The 6139-nt window shown below is 44.2% G+C and overlaps 2 non-coding genes across 2 annotated transcripts; both read left to right on the top strand.

Moving 5' to 3' along the window:
• Window positions 1-2199: 2199 nt before the first annotated feature.
• trnaf-aaa lies at window positions 2200-2281 on the top strand. Its single transcript has one exon. It is a non-coding gene; the product is annotated as a tRNA-Phe (tRNA).
• A 3740-nt stretch (window positions 2282-6021) lies between these two features.
• Window positions 6022-6104, top strand: trnaf-aaa. Its single transcript has one exon. It is a non-coding gene; the product is annotated as a tRNA-Phe (tRNA).
• Window positions 6105-6139: the final 35 nt, after the last annotated feature.

The raw sequence follows: 6139 nt of genomic DNA, 5'->3' as shown, positions 1-6139 counted from the left end.
TCTGCAACCCTGAGGATGTTACCCAGAACTGTGAGGATCCCACTTCCCAGCACCGCAAAACATTCCAACATCTCCATGAAGCACACGAGCTTCACATCTTTCTGCTCCAAAGCACTCCGATTTTTCACAGCAGAGAATTGTACACTGAACTCCCGCGTGCAAGATGAGGATGCCAAACCCAACACGATCAATAATGGCAGTGAGAGCGAGGGAAACAATTTCTATTGTCATATGGACAGCCACAAACACTCCCTTTGAAAGGTACCTTTAAATATGAAAGTCTGTGCAGCAGTATAATCGGGGAACCAAGTAGCCTGCGCTGGGTATTCATATTTCAGACAATTTCCTTTGTTCACCATTTTCACTGAAAGTGAATGGATATTACTGTTTCATTGCTGATATAAAACCAGATTCTGCATTGTATCTGCTCGCCGTTTTTGTTGTTGCAGTGGCGAAAAGTTTGGCAATCGCGATGAGAAATGTTTTTTGTATTTCTCTCATTTTCTTCATTACTGTCCTGGTGAAAGGGGCTGGTGATTGGTCCTCTCGATCAGATGGAGTCATCAGCGCATTGTTGACCTAATTTCATCACGAGTGCAATTGGTAAACTTCATTTTTCATGGGTTATTGCTGTTCCGTTTTGTTTTATGTTTGTGAGCACTTCCTGTGACTTGGCAATGCACTAAATCTCCAGTATGTCCTGAATTGCCTCGCAGCCGTTTCTCTGAGCAGTTCATGACATAATCGGCTTGCACTGCAACAAAGGCAGCATGCATGCTTCGGTGTGTCTGGCAATGGTCCACCCTTTCTGTTTTGCTTCTGTTCCACATGAAGAGCTGTCAGTTTCTGGATTCGTTGGAGAGCTGAGGGGGGTAACATTATCCGTGCGGTATTATTCTTCAGCCAAACTCTTTGATGGCAAAGTTGGGAAGGTGCCAAACGAACGGTCATTGGCAGCAAAAGTCCGGAAAGACCCTCATTGCTGGGTCAACTCGTCCCATCCACCTTTCATAAATATAGGCAAAAGCGCTGACTGCATAACAAACAGAGTGCATTTTTTTTTCCAAATGGTCCATTAAAACTGGTGTCAGCTGCGGGAGCACATCAAAGATGCCGAGCACGGAAAAAGACCCTACTATTGAACCTGTCCCTGCTGAACAGATAACCGAAATTAATTGAACCATATTTGCCAAAATGTGTTCCTTATCTCTGCGAACACTTCCTGTCTATATACCCATTCGGATGCCATTGAATTTGCCTTAAATGTGGCAAATCATTCTGCACACACAAAAATGTCTGAGTGAACTCGTTGAGTTTCTGCATGACACCATGACCAAACTTTGGGCCAAAGTTGGAAACTGCGACTAGAATAGATGGCTCTCTGATTAGCCGCAATGCACAATGGGCGGAATGGCCTTTTCCCACGTTGTAAATCTTCGAAGACAAGTTGAAAATAATCTGCAACGAAACTGTTCTTGTGAGGATTTACTTGTGAGGATTCGGTCCTCTCAGCACTGTGGCCCGGATCGTATTCCCGCTCATGGAATGGTTGTATTGTTCAGCAAACATATCGGTGTACCAGTACTTCTGCCGATTTTCCGATGCTGGCAGGTCATTGGTTTTGTCCAAAACATTATGAAGGTTAACATAAAACAAATAGCTGCAGTAGCTGGAAATCTGAGCCAAAAACGAAAATTGTTTGCGGAACGCAAGAAACGTAACTCACCCCCTCCATCTCTGGGGAAATTAGGGACTGAAAATTAATCGTGTCACATTGAAATATATCTACATGCGAATTAATCTCTGTCTTTTATTGTGAACCATTTCTTTCATTGTAACCATCAGGAAAGATCATTTCGTTCGCCAGAAAAAGAAATGAATATGTCACTATTTGTTTGCTTCAGGTCCAAGAATACTCAGATCAATAGCTCCCTTGCTTACCTCTGCTGGTCATGTTCGCAAAGAGATCTAGCAAATTGCCAAGTGTGATTTTCCTTTCAATAAATAATTTTGACTCAGTTTGGCTGCAAATATCTTTTCCTACCTTTGTGCTTTTCTTCTTTTACATTGGTGTCTCGCACCTTACAAATGACAGCAAAGGTATGAAAGGAGATGGAAGCATTTAGCTCATCAAGTCAGCGATAGCTTTCAATGAGATCACGGCTGATTTGGTCAATGCTCAACCCTGCTGCGCTCTCTGTACTCATGGCCGAGTGGTGAAGGCGATGGATTAAAAATCCATTGGGGTTTCCCCACGTAGGTTCGAATCCTGCTGACTACGTTATGAATGCTTTCCTACTGGAACAATTTTCGCTCAAAGTTCAGAAAACCGATTTTGCACACCAGGCCGGTAATTTGATTAGACTTGGGAAACTCGAGTTCTTCATCAGAAATGTTCCATATTTAAAACATTATCTCTGTTTCTCTTTCCAGATACATTGCTCGACACATCGCGTTTCTGCAGTTGTTATTGAACGTCCTAAGCAGAAGTGCTGCTTTTCATTAGATTCCTTTAATCCCTGTCCTCTGTTCTATGACTCGGGTCAGTGGCAACACTTCCTCCTGCTCGTCAAAGTGCTCATTCCCCACCGCTCCCTCTCCCATTACAAACAACCGCAGGAAATTTCCACTGAACCATCTTTGTTCCAATGTGAAACGCACCAGCCTCGGGAATCTCTCCACCAAACGGGACTTCTCATCCCTGGACATGGTGCAAGCCAAAGGATTGTGAAGAGATACTGTGAAAATGTTTAAGAAGTAAACCATATAATTTAGGCTCCAGCTTGGGAAATCTTGAGAAACTCTTTGGGAAATGGAATCAGAGGAGGATGAAGAAGTGTGAACTTTCGGAATGAGTAGAGGACGGGACATTGACTCTGATGTTCTCGTGACAGGAACTGATCTGAGACATTGAAAGAATTCCCGCTCACGTACGTGAGGAATGCAAACTTCATCTGGACTCTGGGACAATGAAAAACTCTGGAACACTCAAGACAAAATCCAAATATTGACTGGGATCACTACAGTACAAGTACTATAGATGGGTCAGTTTTTGCCCAGTGTGTGCAGGAGGGCCTCCTGACACAGTATGTAGACATACCTTCAAGGGACGAAGCCACTTTCGATTTAGTACTGGGTAACGAGCCTGGCCCGGTTGTAGATTCGGAAGTAGGTGAGCACTTTGGAGACAGCGACCACAATTCTCTCAGGTTTACTTTCGTGATTGAAAGGGATAGGTGTATTCCACGGAGCAAGAGTTTCAGCTGGTGGAAGGGAAATTATGATGCAATGAGGTAAGATTTAGGAAGCGTAGAATGTGGTAGGAAACTGCAGGGGGTGAGCACATTAAAATGTGGAGCTCTTTCAAGGAAAAGCTCCTGTGTGTCCTAGATAAGTATGTACCTGTCAGGCAGGAAGGAATATATAGAACTCGTGAGCTGTGGTTTACTAAGGAAGTGGAATCCCTGGTCAAGAAGAACAAGAAGTCTTATGTTAGGACAAAATGTGAAAACTCAGTTAGAGCGCTCGAGGGTTCCAACGATATCAGGAAAGACCTAAAAAGAGAGCTGAGAAGAGCCAGAGGGAGACATGAGAAGTTGTTGGCAGATAGGTTCAGGGTTAACCCTAAGGCTTTCCATAGGTATGTCAGGAATAAAAGAATGACGAGAGTTAAATTTGGGATAATCAAGGATAATAGTGGGAAGTTATGTGTGGAGTCAGAGGAGATAGGGGAAGCACTAAATAAATATTTTTCGACAGTGTTCGCTATAGAAAACGAAAATGTTGGCGAGGAAGGTACAGAGATACCTGCGTTCTCGACTAGAAGAGATTGAGGTTCACAAGGAAGAGATATTAGAAATACTGCAGAGTGTGAAAATCGATAAGTCAGCTGGGCCGGATGGGATCTATCTGATGTTGTTTAGCAAATGCACTGCAGGAAGGGTCTCTCGCTGCGTATCTGCAGGGTCTTGCTTGGATGACACCATGACACTTTTTCACTTGAGTGGATCATGAAATCGCGTCGTGACTGTGAATAAAACGATGGAAACTTCCAGCAGAGAAGGAGGCGACCCTGAAGCAGGCAGCTGAGGACAAATGTTTCTCCTTTGCCAGTGAAAGGCACTGCTTCACAAATTGGAAACTTCGAAGAGAAGCAGTGTTGGTGATTATCTTCGCTGCTTGTTCACCTTTTTAATTCTGATTCCGTTAAAGTCCATGGCATTACATATCGACATTCTGCCAACGCTCGGCTTGTCTCTTGGTGACCACGTGGACTGGAGAATAGGTAACCGCATGTACTGGAGACTAGATGACCACGTGGACTGGAGACTAGGTGACCGCATGTACTGGAGACTGGGTGTCTACGTGGACTGGAGACTAGGTGACCGCATGTACTGGACACGAGGTGACCACGTGGACTGTAGACTAGGTGACCGTGTGGACTGGAGACTCGGTGATCACATGTACTGGAGACTAGGTGACCACGTGGACTGGAGACTAGGTGACCGCATGTACTGGAGACTATGTGACCGCATGTACTGTAGACTAGGTGACCGTGTGTAATGGATAACGAGTCTAACTTGTTTCGCTTTAACCGTGGTCTACGTTGACGCTCCCCTGTGAAGTCCTTGTGGGACGTCGCCTCTGTGCTTCCGCATTTAAAACTTGCATTTGTCCTATTGTCCATTTCAAATTCCAGCTCTCCACAACGGACACCTCCGTCAGTTTGGGGATATCTTACTGTGTGTCTCCCTCTGTGGGTGAAAATGAGCATGAGTTCCTCAAAAGACTTACAATTCGTTGTGGAAGTGTCATACTTCTGCCCCGTTATTGTGCCATTTAAGAACATAGGATAACCTCATTGACATTTGCCCTGGAAACATTAGAACCCACGAGACTTTGGGCCAAAGTTGCAAACTGCGACTAGAATAGATGGCTCTCTGATTATCCGCAATGCACACGGACGGAATGGCCTTTTCCCACTTTGCAAATCTTCGAAGACAAGTTGAAAATAATCTGCAACGAAAATGTTCAGAAAGGGTGTTTTATTTACACCAAATACTATAGTATCTATCGCCTTGTCTTGTTATTTACTTGTGAGGATTCTGTACTCTCAGCCCCGTGGCCCGGATCGTATTCCCGCTCATGGAATGGTTGTATTGTTCAGCAAACATATCGATGTACCAGTACTTCTGCCGATTTTCCGATGCTGGCAGGTCATTGGTTTTGTCCAAAACATTATGAAGGTTAACATAAAACAAATAGCTGCAGTAGTTAGAAATCTGAGCCAAAAACGAAAATTGTTTGCGGAACGCAGCAGGACTGGCAACAGAAACGTCGACTTTCCTGCTCCTCGGATGCTGCCTGAACTGCTGTGCTTTTCCAGCATCACTCTGATCTAAAATCAGGTTTCCAGCATCTACAGTCCTCACTTTTGCCTAGTTCCTTCAGTGTCGCTGGTTCCCAATTCAAGAACTCCATCTCTAGCGGTTTCATGTCTGTACGTCCGTGCTGAGGAGTTGAAGAGTGAAGAAACGTAACTCACCCCCTCCATCTCTGGGGTAATTAGGGACTTAAAATGAATCGTGTCACATTGAAATATATCGAGATGCAACTTAATCTTTGTCTTTTATTGGGAACCGTCTCTTTCATTGTAACCATCAGGAAAGAACATTTCGTTCGCCAGAAAAAGAAATGAATACGTCACTAACCTTTGTTTGCTTCAGGTCCAAGAATACTCAGATCAATAGCTCCCTTGCTGACCTCTGCTGGTCATGTTCGCAAAGAGATCTAGCAAATTGCCAAGTGTGATTTTCCTTTCAATAAATAATTTTGACTCAGTTTGGCTGCAAATATCTTTTCCGACCTTTGTGCTTTTCTTCATTTACATTGGTGTCTCGCACCTTACAAATGACAGCAAAGGTATGAAAGGAGATGGAAGCATTCAGCTCATCAAGTCAGCGAGAGCTTTCAATGAGATCACAGCTGATATGGTCAATGCACAAGCTAGTGCCGCTGTGTGTAGTCATGGCCGAGTGGTGAAGGCGGTGGATTAAAAATCCATTGGGGTTTTTTCCACGTAGGTTCGAATCATGCTGACTACGTCATGAATGCTTTCCTGCTGGAACAATTCTCGCTC

This window comes from Chiloscyllium plagiosum, unplaced genomic scaffold, assembly GCF_004010195.1.
Source record: "Chiloscyllium plagiosum isolate BGI_BamShark_2017 unplaced genomic scaffold, ASM401019v2 scaf_4105, whole genome shotgun sequence".
NCBI lineage: Eukaryota > Metazoa > Chordata > Chondrichthyes > Orectolobiformes > Hemiscylliidae > Chiloscyllium > Chiloscyllium plagiosum.
This window is presented reverse-complemented; position numbering and strand designations above follow the sequence as displayed.